Consider the following 20,663-nt stretch of genomic DNA (forward strand, 5'->3'; position numbering starts at 1 on the left):
GGAGAGGACTCTTTGTTTCTAAAAGTAAAGAGATTCTTTATTAAGAGAACTATTTCCAGAAACATTGCAACTGCAGGGAGCATTCCAACCATGTGCACACAGACACAACTTCCTCGTGTCGCCTCCAAAATTCTTCCCTCCCGCAACTTGTGCTTCTCCCATCAAGTTCCACGCAGCTGACACTAGACAGCTGTGGAGTTGCGTAGATTCTAAGGCCAGAAGGGACTGTTGTGATCATCTAGTCTGACTTCCCATATAACACAGACCTTCCCCAAAATAATCCCTAGAGCAGATCTTTTAGACAAATATCTGATTTTCATTTAGAAATGGTCAGTGATGGAGAATCCACCCCGACCCTTGGCAAATTGTTCCAGTGGCTACAATTTAAAAATGTATTCCTTAATCGCAGTCTGAATTTGTCTAGCTTCGGCTTCCAGACATTGGCTCAAGGTCTACCTTTCTCTGCTGCCCTTCTGTTAAGGGGACGGGCGTCACTTGCTGCTCCCTTTATAAGCATATAAGCTAACGGCCCTTGACACCAGTGGGGCCCTCAGTGAAGACAGGAGTAGTTCGGATCAATTAGGGGTTAGAATGGAAATTGTTGTGCAGCCTTAACTACGGCAGGTGGCACGCAATGCCCCGTGACAGCAACATGCATTCGCCTTGAGGTGGTGCATGCACTGCGGCCAAGTGCAATACAGCAAAGCACCATGCAGCGCATTAGGATCAATGACCAGCTCGCTCTCTGTCCACGATTCTCCACCAGCCCCATCACCATGGCACCTGAGCACATGACACTACACACCCAGCAGAATACATCACAGTGCAGTAGGCCAGGGGAGCTGTTTCCACTGGAAACCTAAGCCCTGATATGGATCTCCCCTCTCCATGCCCTCAGCAATTTTATCAGCTCCATCTGTGGGTTTCCATTTCCTGCCCTGGTGGTACCAGTCCCCTGTTGTGTGTGCTGGGGGAGGAGTTCATTTCCTCTTGCTTAGACCCTTCTCCCCGTCAAGCTGTTTTGAAGCACTGACACTCACTGGGGTTGCTTTGCAGGCTGCGAGAGGGGGGAGGGGAGAGGTGACGTGGTGTTGGGATGGGTGGGGTGAGGGAGACCTACCTTGACGGGACTAGTTCAAACCAGCCTTAGTGGAAAATTCACTCTCTGCCACATCCTTCAGCTGTTTACCAACTCGGAGAGGGTCTGGCAGCCCCAGAACAAAGGAGATTTTGCCCTACACCGCAAAGCTAGAGGAAGCACCAGAATAGCAACAAAGCCGAAGCAGCCAACAGTGAAGAAAGAAAGAAAGAAAGAAAGAAAGAAAGAAAGAAAGAAAGAAAGAAAGAAAGAAAGAAAGAAAGAAAGAAAGAAAGGGTGGATGGGGTGAATAGGTAGGATGGATGGATGGATGGATGGATGGACAGATGAGATAAAATGGAATGATCAGCTGGACTGGGAAGGGATGGGTGGATGAAATGAAATGGGGTGGAATGGATGAATGGGTGGATGAATTGCTGGATAGGCTGAGGGTGGGTGGAAGGATGGATGAGATTAAATGGGATATACAGTGATGTTGTAGCCACGTTGGTCCCAAGATATTAGAGAGACAAGGTGGGTGAGGTAATACTTTTCATTGGACCAACTTATGTAGTTGAGAGAGACAAGCCTTTGAGCTTACAAGAAGAGCTACCTCCCTCACCTTGTCTCATTAAATGGGATAGATGAGATGGGGTGGGATGGGTGGATGAGACAGGATGGATGGTTGGCAAAATTTTTCCCAAACCCTTGAAATTGTGGCGCTTATTTGTGGCAAAGATTTATAAAGATCCCAGTCTGTCAGGTGCTTGGAGGAAAGAGGCTGAGACCTTACTGGTAACATAGGAGGCAATCTCTCCCTCCCCGGGCCATGCTCTGACCTGTACCTGTTAGTACATTTTATTGGATGATGATTTAATCGCTGTTGATCCCATACAGACACCGACACAGTCAGGTAACATTTGTCTTGCTATCTGCATGACAGTCATCTAACTGTAACCCTAACCTTAACCCCAGTCCTAACTTTGATCATGGGGCTGATTCGTCTCTCATTCACAGTGGTGTAAATCAGGAGTTAAATGCTGAATCAGATGGATTTACAAATAATAAAAAATACTCACAACACACAATATTTAGTTGTGGCAGAATTCCATTTTTTGTTTATAGTTTTGACAGAGAACATCGATGTTCATTTCTAAGCATTTTTTCTGACGTCAATTAAAAATTTTCACACTTGCAGAAAATGATGGGGCAGTCAGATAATGGGGGGGGGTCACACAATAATTATTTATGACAGATGTTGAGATTCAAAAAGCTAAAGGTTTATAATAGGGTTGTCAATTAATCACAGTTAACTCACATGATTAGTGCAAAACAAATTAACTAGCTTAAAAAAATAGTCGCAATTAATTGCACTGTTAAACAATAATAGAATACCAATTCAAATTTATTATAAATATTTTTGAATGTTTTTCTACATTTTCAAATATATTGATTTCAATTACAACACAGAATACAAAGTGTACACTTCTGAATTTATTTTACAACAGTGCCATGAGAATGCCTGTTCTCACTTTCAGGTGACATTGTAAATAAGAAGTGGGCAGCATTATCTCCTGTAAATGTAAACAAACTTGTTTCTCTTAGCGATTGGCTGAACAAGAAGTAGGACTGAGTGGACTTGTAGGCGCTGAAGTTTTACATTGTTTTGTTTTTGAGTGCAGTTATGTAACAAAAAATAATTCTACTTTTGTAAGTAGCACTTTCACAATGGAGATTGTACTACAGTACTTGTATGAGGTGAGTTGAAAAATACTATTTCTTCTTTTTTTACAGTGCAAATATTTGTCTCTTTCACCAACAGAAGTTGATCTAATAAAAAATATTACCTTCCCCACCTTGTCTTTCTGTCACCATGTACAAATGAAATATGCCCTTAATAAGTTTTCAAGCAGCATTTTTCTTACTTTGCTTATCTGCCCGTTTGTTATTATCAATTAAAATATTTTTTCATCGGGATGTGTGTGTGTTTGTGGGTGTGTGTGTGTGTTCGGTGAAATCAATGTTTACTGCCATTTACCAATAAAAATCAAATTCTTCCAAGCATAAAAACTGCACACACATCTTTTAGCACCAACAGCTATTACATCCCCATTTCAGAGAAGCACTGAAAGCATCATCAAACCTAAATCTCAGGCCAGATCCCTAGCTGGGGTAAACCCATATATCTCCATTGACTTTAATAGAGCTGTGCTAATTTATACCGGCTGAGGATCTGGTCTCAGACTGCTCTTTGCAGATGGAATCCAAATTCTGGTGTGACTGGCATCAGCTTGCCAGCGCCCTCAGTCTAGGTAGCTCTTCAAGCCCATGTTGGTTTCAGGTTCTGAAAGAGAGACATCAAGACAACAATCTCTTTTACAGTTGCTCCCAGAAACCAGAAGAAATGTAGTGATCACAACTAATGGACCTCATTCCTATTTACACTAAGGTTGCTCTTCACTCACTTTAAGGCCTCTTTATGCGGCAAGAGCAGTGTAAAGTTGCCTTAGTGTAAATGAGAATCAGTCTCAATAAAGATATAATAATAATAATATCACATAATGCATAAATACACCATTCACCTGAAGAAATAAAAGGCCAAGCTGATCTGCATTTCAAACCCAATTGAAAGGGACACTGTAACGTTCAAACCCATATAAAGTAAAACCTTATCCAAACCCTGGTTAACTGGATTGCAGGTCACCTAACATTTGTATTAACTCTCCAACTCTGAAATTCATATCAAAAGTGAATTTTGTTCACCTGGGCCCAAATCCACAAAGGTATTTAAGCTCCTAACTTCCAGTGGTTTGTAGAAGTCCAAATATTCCAGGTTTCAGAGGTCTCCTCAGACATTTACAGAATGAGTTGTTTAAATACTTCTGGGGCCAGAGCCCCAGCTGGTGTAAACTGACATAACTCTATGGAAGTCAATGGAGCTGGATTGTTACACCACCTGAATATCTGGCCCATTTCCTTACTAGGATCTTGCGTTACTCTAACTACAGAAATTTAAACTATTCAGTTCATTATTCACCTTTTAGTCTGTTGGTTTAATTTTTACTTTTCACTCTTTTGTATAATGAAAAGAGGACGTCAGATTTTCGTCGATTTCACTGTGCATTTGGCATAGCTAACACCACACTGTTTAGGTTGGTTGCAAACACTGCCAGGGAAAGTTAAGGCAAAAATATCCTGTTTTCAATGAAGTGGTTTGTTTTGGGTTCTTTTTGCCTCGTGAGAACATGGCTATTAATACAGGGGTTTGCAAAACACTTCTTTTGAACCAAAGCTGAACTTTGGTCTTAAACTACTTGAACTGTGGAATGTGTGGGCCCCTTACTGAATGAGGGAGGCAAACTAGTGACAGAGGATGTGGAAAAAGCTAATGTACTCAATGCTTTTTTTGCCTCTGTTTTCACTAACAAGGTCAGCTCCCAGACTGCTACGCTGGGCATCACAAAATGGGGAAGAGATGGACAGCCCTCTGTGGAGATAGAGGTGGTTAGGGACTATTTAGAAAAGCTGGACGTGCACAAGTCCATGGGGCCGGACGAGTTGCATCCGAGAGTGCTGAAGGAACTGGCGGCTGTGATTGCAGAGCCATTGGCCATTATCTTTGAAAACTCATGGCGAACCGGGGAAGTCCCGGATGACTGGAAAAAGGCTAATGTAGTGCCAATCTTTAAAAAAGGGAAGAAGGAGGATCCTGGGAACTACAGGCCAGTCAGCCTCACTTCAGTCCCTGGAAAAATCATGGAGCAGGTCCTCAAAGAATCAATCCTGAAGCACTTGCATGAGAGGAAAGTGACCAGGAGCAGTCAGCATGGATTCACCAAGGGAAGGTCATGTCTGACTAATCTAATCGCCTTCTATGATGAGATTACTGGTTCTGTGGATGAAGGGAAAGCAGTGGATGTATTGTTTCTTGACTTTAGCAAAGCTTTTGACACTGTCTCCCACAGTATTCTTGTCAGCAAGTTAAGGAAGTATGGGCTGGATGAATGCACTACAAGGTGGGTAGAAAGCTGGCTAGATTGTCGGGCTCAACGGGTAGTTATCAATGGCTCCATGTCTAGTTGGTAGCCGGTATCAAGTGGAGTGCCCCAAGGGTCGGTCCTGGGGCCGGTTTTGTTCAATATCTTCATAAATGATCTGGAGGATGGTGTGGATTGCACTCTCAGCAAATTTGCGGATGATACTAAACTGGGAGGAGTGGTAGATACGCTGGAGGGGAGGGATAGGATACAGAAGGACCTAGACAAATTGGAGGATTGGGCCAAAAGAAATCTGATGAGGTTCAATAAGGATAAGTGCAGGGTCCTGCACTTAGGACGGAAGAACCCAATGCACAGCTACAGACTAGGGACCGAATGGCTAGGCAGCAGTTCTGCGGAAAAGGACCTAGGGATGACAGTGGACGAGAAGCTGGATATGAGTCAGCAGTGTGCCCTTGTTGCCAAGAAGGCCAATGGCATTTTGGGATGTATAAGTAGGGGCATAGCGAGCAGATCGAGGGACATGATCGTTCCCCTCTATTCGACATTGGTGAGGCCTCATCTGGAGTACTGTGTCCAGTTTTGGGCCCCACACTTCAAGAAGGATGTGGATAAATTGGAGAGAGTCCAGCGAAGGGCAACAAAAATGATTAGGGGTCTGGAACACATGAGTTATGAGGAGAGGCTGAGGGAGCTGGGATTGTTTAGCCTGCAGAAGAGAAGAATGAGGGGGGATTTGATAGCTGCTTTCAACTACCTGAAAGGGGGTTCCAAAGAGGATGGCTCTAGACTGTTCTCAATGGTAGCAGATGACAGAACGAGGAGTAATGGTCTCAAGCTGCAGTGGGGGAGGTTTAGATTGGATATTAGGAAAAACTTTTTCACTAAGAGGGTGGTGAAACACTGGAATGCGTTACCTAGGGAGGTGGTAGAATCTCCTTCCTTAGAGGTTTTTAAGGTCAGGCTTGACAAAGCCCTGGCTGGGATGATTTAACTGGGAATTGGTCCTGCTTCGAGCAGGGGGTTGGACTAGATGACCTTCTGGGGTCCCTTCCAACCCTTATATTCTATGATTCTATGATTCTATGATTCTATGAACTGCACGACTGAACACGAACCTTTTCAGTGCTGATTTGAAAACTGTAACAGATCCAACTTTCAGACAGTCCATAAAAAGGCAGTGCCATAGCTACAGGGTATAAATACCGAAAATGTGTGTTTCCAGCATTTCTAGATGATCATTAGGGCAAACCAATAACGCAGGCATCACTGACGCAGAGTGGACCACAAGAAAAAAAGCAAGCAATTCTTTTGGTCTGGACACGCTCCACCTGACTAGCACTGAAAATTATTTATGACTTTGAAAGAACATTTCGATTTCACCTTTTAATACAAACATTTGCTCACTCTAGCTCAATAGATTGCTTATAATATAAAGAGTGACTGATGTACTTATAACCATCTCTAACACATGCTACTCATGTCTCTAATATGCTTATGGGATCTATTAATTATTTAATTTTATAAACATCCTTATATTATGAAGTATGATCAAACATTAAAATGTTAAAGCTTTGCTAGCTCCAATAGTTACAAAATGAGCGTTTCACTTGAATTTTCAAGCATCCACCCCAAGTGTATATAACTATCCAATAACAGAGCAAATTGTGAATTACTTAGGATTTTGTCATTAATAATGTACCCTGAACTAACCAATAAGGGATCAGAAAGGATAAACATGATTTAACTAGGTAACTAGAAAACTAAACAGTTTTCTTCAGGAAAAATCACCTTTCAAATGTATTTAAAATAAAAACATTTTGGGTTTTCTACAGGAATTTACATTTAGACTCAAAATGAAAATTTCCATTTAATTTTGACTTAAACTGCTGTTTATGGAAATAGAAAGATTTTTATTTTCATTTCAAATTTGGGGATTTGGGGGTTTATTTTCCCGCTTTCTTTTCCTTTTTTATCTTTCACCCTTTTTTCCATTGGAAAAATTTGAAAATAGTAAGAGCGTGAAAAGTAGCAGGAAAACTACTTTCTTAGTGTTTTCCAATTTTTTTCAGGTGGAAAATAGTAAAAAAGAAAAGCTGTGAAAAATTAACTTTCCCCCATTTTCACACACATTCTTACCCTTTACTCCTTATTATAGTTGGGGGTGGTGGTGGAAATGAGGTTGGGATAAAATAGAGGGACAAATAGGGAAATAACCCTGAAAACCCCCAAATTGAGAATAACCCTCCCCCAAAATTTTCTGTTTCCAAAAACTGAAGCAAAACTACATATTAAGTTGAAGCTAAATTTGAGTCAAATCAGCCTTTCAAAATGAATTTTTTTCAGTTTGAATCAACATATCAAAATGAAAAATTCTTTTAATCTTGAAATGGTGATTCAAAATGAATTCTTTCGTTTTGATTTTCCCTATCAGAAAATAAAAAAATCACATCTGAACTGACATCTTCCCATGGACGACGTTAATTTCAACATAACCATATTTTCTGATGGGGGGAGAAGGAGAAATTCAGCTGAAAATTTTTGATCAGGTGTTTATGTAAGCATCTAATGTGTAAAAAGAAAAGGAGTACTTGTGGCATCTTAGAGACTAACTAATTTATTTGAGCATAAGCTTTCATGAGCTACAGCTCACTTCATCGGAGTGAGCTCACGAAAGCTTATGCTCAAATAAATTAGTTAGTCTCTAAGGTGCCACAAGTACTCCTTTTCTTTCTGAGAATACAGACTAACATGGCTGTTACTCTGAAACCCATCTAATGTGTGAAATTCACCTTTATGCAGGGCTGAAGAGGGACATCGATGTATAAGCCTTGTGCTAAAGGGTTCATTTTCCCTCACATAGGTGATGCCTACACTTGGGGGGGGGGGGGTAAATTGTACTCCTTTTGAATCTTTGCAATGTACATTTCATCTGCAATCTGCAGGCTGAGACTTGTTTGCTGAAGACACTTGTGAATGAGATTCCAGCCAACAAGCTCAGCTGAGAATTTCACCATTTATCTGCAGAAAAATTATGAACAGGAAAATAGGCAAAAATCACTGAAGAATTTGTTACAAGTTATTTATCCAATTCTGGACCAATAGCCTTAATGCATAACTAAGCAAAGGAATTTTAAACAAGACATAGTTGTGTAGTCCTTACTCAGGCAAAACTCCCACTGGCTTTGATGGGCTGCAAATCAGTACAAAATTCTGAGGGTAACAGCTCTATCAGAATAAAATGATCAAATGATCTAAACATAGTACAGAGACAAGGAGAGTGAGCTCATATCTTTTACTGGTGAAAAAGACATGCTTTTGAGCTTATGCTGAGCTCTTCTTCAGGGCTGGGAAAGGTACTCAGAGTGTCACAGCTAAATACCAGGTGGGACAGATTGTTTAGCACAAGTAGTTAACACCTTGTAAGAGACCGTTCAAGGTGAAGTGGGCAGTTAACACCTCTGCAGTTTTAGGACAAAGCAGGGCTAGCGGGTTACAGATTGTTATACTGAGCCATAAATCCAGTGTCTTGATTGTGTCTGTGATTTTTAGTGTCCAGCAAAATTATGAATTTAAGCTTCCAAGCTTGAGATTGGGCTTTTACTAAACCTAGTAAAAATTCAGAGAACAGCATTTGTGAATCAACCACCCATGCAGCCTGTTAGCAGCTCAGACCAGCACACCTGAAAATCATATGGGGTGGGGGGGAATAATGCTATCAAAATAAGAATAAGGACCCTTATTCTTGACTCAGTCCAATTGAAGTCAATGGGTCCAATGTATGAGCTCAGTTACACTGGTATAAATCTAGAGTAAGGCTGTTGGCATCAGTGGGACAGATCCCCAGCTGGTGTATGTCATTGTCGCATGTCACTCTGTTAACTTAAATGGGGCTCTGCCATTTTACACCAGCTGGGGAGTTGACCCAGTCACGCCAATCTGGCTTTACACCAACTAAGCTCAGAATCAGGCCCTCCTGACCTGCACTGGTATAAGTGAGAGCAGAATCCAACTTATTGAGCCTGCTTGCATGAGTAAGGACTGTCAGCTGAGCCTCTCAGAGAGCAGCTAGATACACTGTGAGTCTGGCTCACTATGGTATGACTCCAGTTTTACACTGGATCCCATGGTGTTACCCCAGTGTAAAAGTGGTGGAACACAGGGCAAAATCAGGTCCTCGACGTTCACTCACTTGCACCAGCGTCTCATTGGTGCAAATTACACTGGATTTACACCAGTTACTCCCATTTTACACCAAAATAGGCAAGAGGAGAATTAGGGCCATTGTGATTAGGTGCCTGTCCGTTTTGTTATTGGATCAGGCTCTGAGAAGCATTTGGATACATCAGCATTTTTGGAACTAAACTGCCTTCTTACAAAAGCCCTGATAGATTTAGGGCCAGATCCTCGGCTGGTGCAAATTGTCCTAAGTCCATTGGAGTCAGTGGGCCAGATCCCTGGCTGGCATAAATGGGTGCAGCTCTACTGATTTTGGTGGCGTTACCAGGTGTACAACTGAAGTATCAAACCAGCCTGGCCGTATATACATCTACCCCGTAACACCTATGGATTTCCACAGAGATGTGTCAGTTTACACCTCCTGAGGATCTAATTTTTTTTTCTTTCTCCAGCAAATACTTTCCCCTTCAGAGCAATTTAACTCTAGAACCGCCAAAGCACTGGACAAGTGCGGCAACAAACCCGTTGACTCTGGTGGGTAGACAAATCACCCCAGAGGATCTATTCTCTGCCTCTCTAAGTTCCGTGACTCTGTCACTCAGCCGTGCTTGAAGAAAGAGCTGAGGGGAAAGGGGAGCAAGCGTGGGTGGGGGGAAATCTGTCCCCAATTCTGCAGGCTTTGCATCGTTAAAAACCTCTTGCAGCTTGGGTTTGTCATGAGCCACTTCCTGCGGCAGAGCAGTTGTTGCTGCAAAGAATCAATACCCGCACGCCCACCCCCCCAGGCGTGCAAAAACAGCAGCATCCCTGATGCACACGGCTGCTGCAAAATCCTTTGGGGTCAGTGGCGTTACTAACACCCATCAGTCATTAGGTGAATAGCTTAGGCATGACTGTGCAGCCAGATCTGTGCAAGAACAACCCCTCTCTGTTTAATGCTCTAAGAGCCTGATCCCGACATGTGTCAATCGCCGGCACCTGCCTTTAAAGTCAAGGAAGCCTGACTCTCTCAGGATCGGGCCCTAACTTCAGCGCCGTGTTCTATATGATCCTGCTACGAAGGTGGGAGTTTTTCTCTCATTTCACTTTTAATGGGTCGGGCTGGCGTACAAACCCTTGACTTCAATGTTGATTTACACCAGTTGGGGATCTGCCCCATGAATCCATCTCTACTGATCACATGAAAAACAAATCAGGATGGAGCTCAGCTGTTCTCAGTGGTGGCAGATGACAGACCAAGAAGCAATGGTCTCAAGTTGCAGTGGGGGACGTCTAGGTTGGATATTAGGAAAACCTATTTCACTAGGAGGGTGGTGGAGCACTGGAATGCGTTGCCTAGGGAGGTGGTGGAATCTCCTTCCTTAGAGGTTTTTAAGGCCCAGCTTGACAAAGCCTTGGCTGTAATGATTTAGTTGGGGTTGGTCCTGCTTTGAGCAGGGGGTTGGACTAGATGACCTCCTGAGGTCCCTTCCAACCCTAATCTTCCATGATTCCATGACCCAAATAAAAAAGCATCTCCTCTATGTCTTCTGGGGATCAGTTTTTAGCATCAGCTCTTTGAGTTTCCTTCGGCCCTGATTTTCAGGGACTAATGTCCCATGGAATTATCCCCATGGAATAATTAACCCGTTCATATTCCTCAGAGCTAGAACTTTCACCTCCACCCCATTTACTGAGGCGAAAGCCCAGCCTTAGAAGGTCATTTCCACCGTGTGACGGGATCTGGCAACAATTAACAACGTGATGTGCATCCAATGGGACCAGCCCATGTTTTAACTGCACTCCCCAGTCTCCTTGCAGCCAGGCAGAGGTCTAAGGGCCAAATTTCGAGCTGTGGTTGTGTAGAAACTGCCAGATCCCAACTTCAAAAGAGCTGAGTAAAAGTCCCAATCCTGCAGCCTTTCCCACTGAAGTCAGTGGGCTTCAGGCTGTGACACGGAGCCCTGTGTTTTGCTGTCTTGGATTTTTGCTGATTTGATTTGTTGGTAGGATGATTTATGAGCAGCCGTCACCCCAGCAACCCCACTGTATTTCATGAGAGCTGCTGAAGCTGCTGCTAAATTTAAACCCAGCCAAGGAAGTGGGAGTGAAAGATTTGTTTGGAGATTTCAGTGGCTGTCATTAACTATTTCATTTATTAGGAAAAGGGGTGTGTGAGAAGGATGAGAATGACACAGCAGGCAGGCTAAGGTGCTTCATGCAGTGCAGAGATCAAAGGGTTTGAGCCCAATTGTGACAGTTTTCTATTTCTTCATAAAAGGCAATTCAGCAACAGATCAGATAGAGATAGGAGCAATGCAGTGAGAACATTAAGGCAGAAAACAGCCTCTGCCTTCCCTCTAAGGATCTAATGCTGCATCTCATTGGAACGTGGCACTAACTGTACATGGATGGATCCCCAAATGGTTTAAATTGGCCGCAGTTCCACTGGGGTCAGTGGGCCAGATCCCCAGTTGATCCAAATTGTCTGACGTCAGTAGAGTGACACTGATTTACATTAGCTCAGTATCTGTCTCATAGAGGCAAATTCTGCTGTCCTTTACATGCAAACCCCACCGAAGCTGCTTCCACCCGATCTGAGTTTGGCCCGTGGGTGCTGTGTCATTGTTTTACCATTCTTCCACTCTGGTGTGTTTTGTCCCTTAGGGGGGAAGAAAGAAAGATGGATTATAACATCTGCCAGACAGCTATGATGGTGGTGGATGGGCATACGTACAAACACAGACAGCTCGATTTCACAAGACCATGAACACTTTGCTTGTACGTTACATCCCCTTCCTCTCACCCCTCATCTGTTGCTGGCTATTTAGCATGTATACTCTTAGGGGCAGGGCCTGTGTCTTCATATACGATGATGGGAAACAGACAGGCAGGGAGGTGAAATGATTGTCCAAGGCCACCCGGGGAGTAAGGCGCAGGTCTCAGCCCTATTCTGGAAGGCCAGAGATAAGGAGCCAGAGGGGAGTTGGGTCTCCACGGCCCCATTACAATGGCTTCATGGAGCTTCACCCATTGACCCCAAGGATCTGGCGCAGTGTGGGAGACAAGCCTGCACCAGACCCCAAGGGATTGAATGGCAGAGAAGCTAACAGATCGTTCCCATCTCTAGGGCCTGGACTACACCTAAAACTTAAGGCGACCTAGCTACATTGCTCAGGGATTTGAAAAAGTCACACTTTGAGCAATGTAGTTAAGCCGACCTAAGTCCCTGTAAAAAGAAAAGGAGGACTTGTGGCACCTTAGAGATTAACCAATTTATTTGAGCATAAGCTTTCGTGAGCTACAGCTCACTTCATCGGATGTAGTCCCTGTGTAGACACTGGGAGGTTGACAGAAGAATTCTTCTGTCAACCTAGCTACTGCCTCTCAAGGGGGCTGGATTTACTACAACAATGGAAAATCCCCTTCCAAGCAAGTGTCTCCAAGTACAGCGGTGCCGCCGTAGCACTTCTAGTGTAGACAAACCTTAACAGGACTCCACAGAGTTAGCCCTGGTCTACACTAGGACTTTAGGTCGAATTTAGCAGCGTTAAATCGATTTAAACCTGCACCCGTCCACACAATGAAGCCCTTTATTTCGACTTAAAGGGCTCTTAAAATCGATTTCCTTACTCCACCCCTGACAAGTGGATTAGCGCTTAAATCGACGTTGCCGGCTCGAATTTGGGGTACTGTGGACACAATTCGATGGTATTGGCCTCCGGGAGCTATCCCAGAGTGCTCCATTCTGACCGCTCTGGACAGCACTCTCAACTCAGATGCACTGGCCAGGTAGACAGGAAAAGAACCGCGAACTTTTGAATCTCATTTCCTGTTTGGCCAGCGTGGCAAGCTGCAGGTGACCATGCAGAGCTCATCAGCACAGGTGACCATGATGGAGTCCCAGAATCGCAAAAGAGCTCCAGCATGGACCGAACGGGAGGTACGGGATCTGATCGCTGTTTGGGGAGAGGAATCCGTGCTATCAGAACTCCGTTCCAGTTTTCGAAATGCCAAAGCCTTTCTGAAAATCTCCCAGGGCATGAAGGACAGAGGCCATAACAGGGACCTGAAGCAGTGCCGCGTGAAACTGAAAGAGCTGAGGCAAGCCTACCAGAAAACCAGAGTGGCGAACAGCCGCTCTGGGTCAGAGCCCCAAACATGCCGCTTCTATGATGAGCTGCATGCCATTTTAGGGGGTTCAGCCACCACTACCCCAGCCGTGTTGTTTGACTCCTTCAATGGAGATGGAGGCAATACGGAAGTAGGTTTTGGGGACGAAGAAGATGATGAGGAGGAGGAGGTTGTAGATAGCTCACAGCAAGCAAGCGGAGAAACCGGTTTTCCCGACAGCCAGGAACTGTTTCTCACCCTGGACCTGGAGCCAGTACCCCCCGAACCCACCCAAGGCTGCCTCCTGGACTCAGCAGGCGGAGAAGGGACCTCTGGTGAGTGTACCTTTTAAAATGCTATACATGGTTTAAAAGCAAGCATGTGAAAGGATTACTTTGCCCTGGCATTTGCGGTTCTCCTAGATGTAGTCCTAAAGCCTTTGCAAAAGGTTTCTGGGGAGGGCAGCCTTATTTCGTCCTTCATGGTAGGACACTTTACCACTCCAGGCCAGTAACACGTACTCGGGAATCACTGTAGAACAAAGCATTGCAGTGTATGTTTGCTGGCATTCAACCAAAATCCGTTCACGCGGTGGGAGGAGGCAAAATGCGACCTTGTAACGAAAGCACATGTGCTATGTATGTAATGTTAACAGCAAGGTTTACCCTGAAAGAGTGTAGCGACTGTTTTATAAAATGTGTCTTTTTAAATACCGCTGTCCCTTTTTTTTTCTCCACCAGCTGCATGTGTTTCAATGATCACAGGATCTTCTCCTTCCCAGAGGCTAGTGAAGCTTAGAAAGAAAAAAAAACGCACTCGCGATGAAATGTTCTCCGAGCTCATGCTGTCCTCCCACACTGACAGAGCACAGACGAATGCGTGGAGGCAAATAATGTCAGAGTGCAGGAAAGCACAAAATGACCGGGAGAAGAGGTGGAGGGCTGAAGAGAGTAAGTGGCGGGCTGAAGAGAGTAAGTGGCGGGCTGAAGACAGGGCTGAAGCTCAAATGTGGCGGCAGCGTGATGAGAGGAGGCAGGATTCAATGCTGAGGCTGCTGCAGGACCAAACCAGTATGCTCCAGTGTATGGTTGAGCTGCAGCAAAGGCAGCTGGAGCACAGACTGCCACTGCTGCCCCTCTGTAACCAACCGCCCTCCTCCCCAAGTTCCATAGTCTCCACACCCAGACGCCCAAGAACGCGGTGGGGGGGCCTCCGGCCAACCAGCCACTCCACCACAGAGGATTGCCCAAAAAAAAGAAGGCTGTCATTCAATAAATTTTAAAGTTGTAAACTTTTAAAGTGCTGTGCTTAAAGTGCTGTGTGGCATTTTCCTTCCCTCCTCCACCACCCCTCCTGGGATACCTTGGTAGTCATCTCCCTGTTTGTGTGATGAATGAATAACGAATGCATGACTGTGAAGCAGCAATGACTTTATTGCCTCTGCAAGCAATGATTAAAGGGAGGAGGGGAGGGTGGTTAGCTTACAGGGAAGTAGAGTGAACCAAGGGGCGGGGGGTTTCATCAAGGAGAAACAAACAGAACTTTCACACCGTAGCCTGGCCAGTCATGAAACTGGTTTTCAAAGCTTCTCTGATGCGTACCGCGCCCTCCTGTGCTCTTCTAACCGCCCTGGTGTCTGGCTGCGCGTAACCAGCAGCCAGGCGATTTGCCTCAACCTCCCACCCCGCCATAAACGTCTCCCCCTTACTCTCACAGATATTGTGGAGCACACAGCAAGCAGTAATAACAGTGGGAATATTGGTTTCGCTGAGGTCTAAGCGAGTCAGTAAACTGCGCCAGCACGCCTTTAAACGTCCAAATGCACATTCTACCACCATTCTGCACTTGTTCAGCCTGTAGTTGAACAGCTCCTGACTACTGTCCAGGCTGCCTGTGTACGGCTTCATGAGCCATGGTATTAAGGGGTAGGCTGGGTCCCCAAGGATACATATAGGCATTTCAACATCCCCAACAGTTATTTTCTGGTCTGGGAATAAAGTCCCTTCCTGCAGCTTTTGAAACAGACCAGAGTTCCTGAAGATGTGAGCATCATGCACCTTTCCCGGCCATCCCACGTTGATGTTGGTGAAACGTCCCTTGTGATCCACCAGAGCTTGCAGCACTATCGAAAAGTACCCCTTGCGGTTTATGTACTCGGCGGCTTGGTGCTCCGGTGCCAAGATAGGGATATGGGTTCCGTCTATAGCCCCACCACAGTTAGGGAATCCCATTGCAGCAAAGCCATCCACTATGACCTGCACATTTCCCAGGGTCACTACCCTTGATATCAGCAGATCTTTGATTGCGTGGGCTACTTGCATCACAGCAGCCCCCACAGTAGATTTGCCCACTCCAAATTGATTCCCAACTGACCGGTAGCTGTCTGGCGTTGCAAGCTTCCACAGGGCTATCGCCACTCGCTTCTCAACTGTGAGGGCTGCTCTCATCTTGGTATTCATGCGCTTCAGGGCAGGGGAAAGCAAGTCACAAAGTTCCATGAAAGTGCCCCTACGCATGCGAAAGTTTCGCAGCCACTGGGAATCGTCCCAGACCTGCAACACTATGCGGTCCCACCAGTCTGTGCTTGTTTCCCGAGCCCAGAATCGGCGTTCCACAGCATGAACCTGCCCCATTAGCACCATGATGCATGCATTGTCAGGGCCCATGCTTTCAGAGAAATCTGTGTCCATGTCCTGATCACTCACGGGACCGCGCTGACGTCGCCTCCTCGCCCGGTATCGCGTTGCTATGTTCTGGTGCTGCATATACTGCTGGATAATGCGTGTGGTGGTTAATGTGCTCCTAATTGCCAAAGTGAGCTGAGCGGGCTCCATGCTTGCCGTGGTATGGCGTCTGCACAGGTAACTCAGGAAAAAAGGCGCGAAATGATTGTCTGCCCTTGCTTTCACGGGGGGGGGGGGAGGGAGGGAACGGGGGGATGACGATATGTACCCAGAACCACCCGCGACAATGTTTTAGCCCCATCAGGCATTGGGATCTCAACCCAGAATTCCAATGGGCAGCGGAGACTGCGGGAACTGTGGGATAGCTACCCACAGTGCAACGCTCCGGAAGTCGACGCTTGCCTCGGTACTGTGGAAGCGCTCCGCCGAGTTAATGCACTTAATGCACTTAGAGCATTTTCTGTGGGGACACACACACTCGAATATATAAAACCGATTTCTAAAAAACCGACTTCTATAAATTCGACCTAATTTCGTAGTGTAGACATACCCTTAGACGTGTTTTGAGACTTTCTCTTAACTTCAAACAAGGCCCTGAGCCCCAGGGAGCTAGACACAGAAGCGGGAGGGAACGGATCATATTCTTGGTTGCCCTAGTGTAAACCAGGAGTTACCCCATTGACGTCAGTACAGTTAATCTGGATTTACTCTGTGTTCACATGGCAGTGAGAGCAGGATCTGTCCCATTTCAGCACACGTTGAAATACAGACGCTGGGCTGAATGCAGAGCAAATTTGAAGAAAGTCTCAGGTCAGCCGAGAAGGTGCGACAGTGGATGACAGGCACACCTTCCCCTCAGACTTGGGGTTCAATTCCTGGCTCTGTGTGACCCTGGGCAATTCACTGAGTCTCTCCAGGCCTCCATTTCCCATGTGGGGATAACAATGATCCCTTCGTCTTGTCCAGTTAGAGAGTCGGCGCTTCAGGGCAGGGATCGTCTCTTAGTGTGTGTGCACAGCACCTAGCACAACAGGCCCCGGATTTCTCATGGGGTGTTTGGCACTACAGGAAACAATAACAATTGCTAACCCTGTTATTAGACTCCTTGAGACAAAACCCTCCCCAGGGTAACTCCACTCATTTCAGGGAAGTTACCCCGAGGGATGGATTTGGTCCTATCCCACTTAGATTCACCCCCTCTGACACAGTATCACCTCGCAATCTGCTCCACCCCCCAGTCCAGGGGCTCGTTGGTGCTGAAGGGCTGGGAGAGAGTGCCCCAGGGAAAGCCTCTCCCATGTGGGGGCAAGGCCGAGCAGCCCCCTCCCTGCTTTCAGTTGCACTTTTGTCTGTTTCCTTGGCGCGGAAGCTCTGCGCCCTCACACACAATCTCAACTGGGTCTGAGGGGAGACCACGAAGTGCTGGGGGCTGCCTCACCCCATCTCACATGCGCGTGGCCCCTGGGCTTTTATTCTGGCAGGGATGAACTGGAACAAACGCAATCAGTTACAGAAGCCAGTGAGGGCGGTTGGGGCTGCAGCACCTCTGACCACGTGGCCACTTATTTAGATCCTTAAATACAGGGGTGATGGGGAACACCTCCTCCTTGGGCTGGCGGGGCAGAAGCTCTCCCTCCTGCTCCAGTCCGCTTTAACCTCTGCCTGGACAGGGGGTTAGCTGCTAACCGCCAGCCCTAACTGACTGGTCCGAGGGCAGCAGGGGTAGATCTATCTTGTCCTGTCATTCGCACTGCAAGGAGCCCCTGGCTGCCAGCCTGGGATCAGACCTCCCGACTGCTCCCCTCTCTCTCCATGCTGCTCGTACCCAGTGCGTTTTCACTCAGCATGGATAGCGCCAGAGGCCCAGGTCGCACACGCCCGTGCAGTGCGAGCCGTGCGCAGACGAGACGGGCGGGCTGACGGAGGGTCGGAAAGGGATGGGGATTGATCCCAATATACCCAGGAGGTTTCACGGGAGGGAGCGAGGGAGGGAGGAAGCTCTGCAGCTCCTAAGGCTCAGAGGAGGGAGGGGTCCTGCTAAGGTGGATGGGCACAGGTCGTCGTATCTAGGCTGTAGAATTGCCCCGTGCGATGGCCCGGTCTGCAGAGGCCTAGGGAAGGAAGCTCCTGCTTTTTCTCTCGTTTCTTTTTTAAAGGCCGTCCCATGCAGCAATAACAACTGCAGTCAGAGCACGGTCAGGCTGCACCGTTAACCTTCGCCCTTCTGCCTCGTGCTTCTGTAGCACGGCAATAAGGCCCAGACTCTCTGCTCCGGCCCAGCCTGGGGGCCAAAGGTGGATTTAAAGTACACGACTGGTGAACCCCACAAAGGGTTTTACTGGGACTTAGGCGCCTACCCTGCTTTGGGGCTTTTGGCAATCCCGCTGGGCACTCAGCTGCATCTTTAGGGACCTAAATCACTTGGAAAAGCTGGCCCCCTGTCTGCTAGCTCCAGCTGGCTGCTGGGCTGGCGGCTGGTGCTTTCAAACTTGATCTCCTACCAGTGAGCACTCGAGAACCCTGCCCCTGTCTGTAACCGTCCGAGCTGCTCTCTGCGGGTTGCTCATTGAAACTGGAGGCTGAAGGTCCGTGACCAAAGAAAATCACTTCCCATCCACATAGCGGTGACACTTTTTAGCTCCCCAGACTAAACTCGGAGCATCCATGTCAACCTGAGCACAGTTACTTTCTGTGTAGAGCTAGACACAAAGGCAACAGGCCTTTCTCTGTGATCTTCCACCATGTGTGAAATTACCCCTCGGATTTTATATTTCAGCCTTTTGTAGACCCTGTGGCTGGCCAGACACCTCAGTGTGGCTGCTCTAATGTATGCCCAGCTGCCCACAGCTCCCAGAGCCATTGCTAAAGCTGGGAATAGCCCAAGCACAGCTGCAGCTCAGCCACACCTCCCATGCTCGAGTGGAGCAACCCAGCCGCAGGACGTGTGGGGTGGAGAGACCGGAATTGACCCGCAGTCATGAAGCAGCAGTTGTAGTCAGCAACATCCGGCTTAGGTGCTCCGCAGCCATTCTACCTGGGACTATGGTAGGGGGAGTGCTAGACAGGGGCAGCCCCTCAGTGCCGGTATCCCTGCCCTCTATGCAGATGGCCCAAGAATCGAGCCAGGAGGGATTTCCCCCATGGCGCTTCTGACACCTGTGGGGCTGGAGAGCCTGGGTCAGCACTCCCTACCATTCCTGGGAACATGATGTTTCTGGGCCTACACAGCTGCCAGGCTGGGCGGACAATCTCCTCCTCGTCCCCACCCCTGCAAGTTTTGCCCAGGCCGTGGGGTGGCAGGGACTGGCTCTTGTTTGCTGACGAGCTCTGGGTGGGGGAGAGAAGCGAAAGGAGCACAGCGGCATAAGCTCAAAATGTTATTTACCTCATTGGAACCTCTCCAAGATGCCACTTCCCATCCGCTCTGGCCCCAGGAACCGGAGGCACTGAGCAGGGCTGTGTAGCCTGCAGCTCCATACCAAGCTCTCTCTGTCCCCCTCCTCCAAATCCCAGCTCATGACCTTGCCGGCTGACAGGCAAGTACCACACACCCGGCCCGTGCAAGCAAACTTCCTCTTGTGTCATGGAAAATCTTTAGCCTGTCAATAGTTGTGAGTGCAGGAAATGCCCGAAAGGGATGGAGCATGTGGTGAGAGCAGGGCACCCGGGACATGTATTGCTGCACTGCCACCAGGATGTCACGGGGGTGGGGGGATGTGGGTACACCCCTGTGTCCCTCAACAGGCCAGATCTGCAGCTGGTGTAAATCAGTGTTGCTCCATTGAAGCTTGGGGCGGGGGGGGAGGGGGGGTTATGCCCATTTATACCAGATGAGGATCAGGTCCCATATGCTTGATTCTTAATCCCATGTTTACCAGTGAAAATCCAGCCCCCTGCACATGAGAAAAGCTGCGATGCGAGCAGAATCAGGCCCCATCTGTGCACAGGAGATCAGAATCGGGCCTATCGGGCCCTCTCCTTCCCTGGGGTAATGGCATTGACTTCAGCCCTGCTCAGCATGTCTAGATCCCTGTATCATGGGGGAGAAGGAATTGGAGCCAGTGGCCAAGCTCCTGCTGACTCCACTGGAAGCAGGATCAGGGCGGAGAAAAGCGGATGAGGTGTGAAGGCAAAGGGAGCTGGAAGAGGAGACAATTAAAACAGACAATGCTGGGGTCAAATCCTGCTCTCTCCAGCCAGCGCGCAATGCCCATGCCAGTCAATGAGGGATGCCGTCTGAGAGTCTGGAACACACCCCAGGGGCCTTAGCACCCAGGAATAGATGGGCAATTCTCCCCGCAGTGGAAGTGCTGGCCGGTCGATGGGAAATGACCTCCTTTATTAACATACTTGAACTGAATTCCAGAAAATTAATTAGGGGATGATTGATCGCCCTTCCCCACCCCTCCACCACTCCCTTACAGGCAATAGCAGGCTATGCCCTTCTGGGAGTGCAGGGGGGTGTCTCTGGGGTGAGCTGTGCCATGGGGAATCTGGGGGAGAATGGATCGGTCCAGTTGCTCCGTCACACCTCGGGTCAGAACAGTTGCCCCCAGGATCACAGTGTGAATGGGAGACCGAGGTTTGTACCTGCAGGGTGCATTCCCCCAATGACCCCATGCGAAATTAATC

General features: G+C 47.3%; 1 long non-coding RNA gene across 1 annotated transcript; it reads right to left on the reverse strand.

Annotated features, from left to right (window-relative positions):
* Positions 1-2,168: 2,168 nt before the first annotated feature.
* LOC142072469 (uncharacterized) lies at positions 2,169-19,552 on the reverse strand. Its single transcript, XR_012668833.1, has 2 exons — positions 19,417-19,552; positions 2,169-3,422 (listed from the first exon to the last, which is right to left on the reverse strand). It is a non-coding gene; the product is annotated as an uncharacterized LOC142072469 (long non-coding RNA).
* Between the last annotated feature and the right edge of the window lie 1,111 nt (positions 19,553-20,663).

The sequence above is a fragment of the Caretta caretta genome, chromosome 6 (genome assembly GCF_965140235.1).
Source record: "Caretta caretta isolate rCarCar2 chromosome 6, rCarCar1.hap1, whole genome shotgun sequence".
Taxonomy (NCBI): Eukaryota; Metazoa; Chordata; order Testudines; family Cheloniidae; genus Caretta; species Caretta caretta.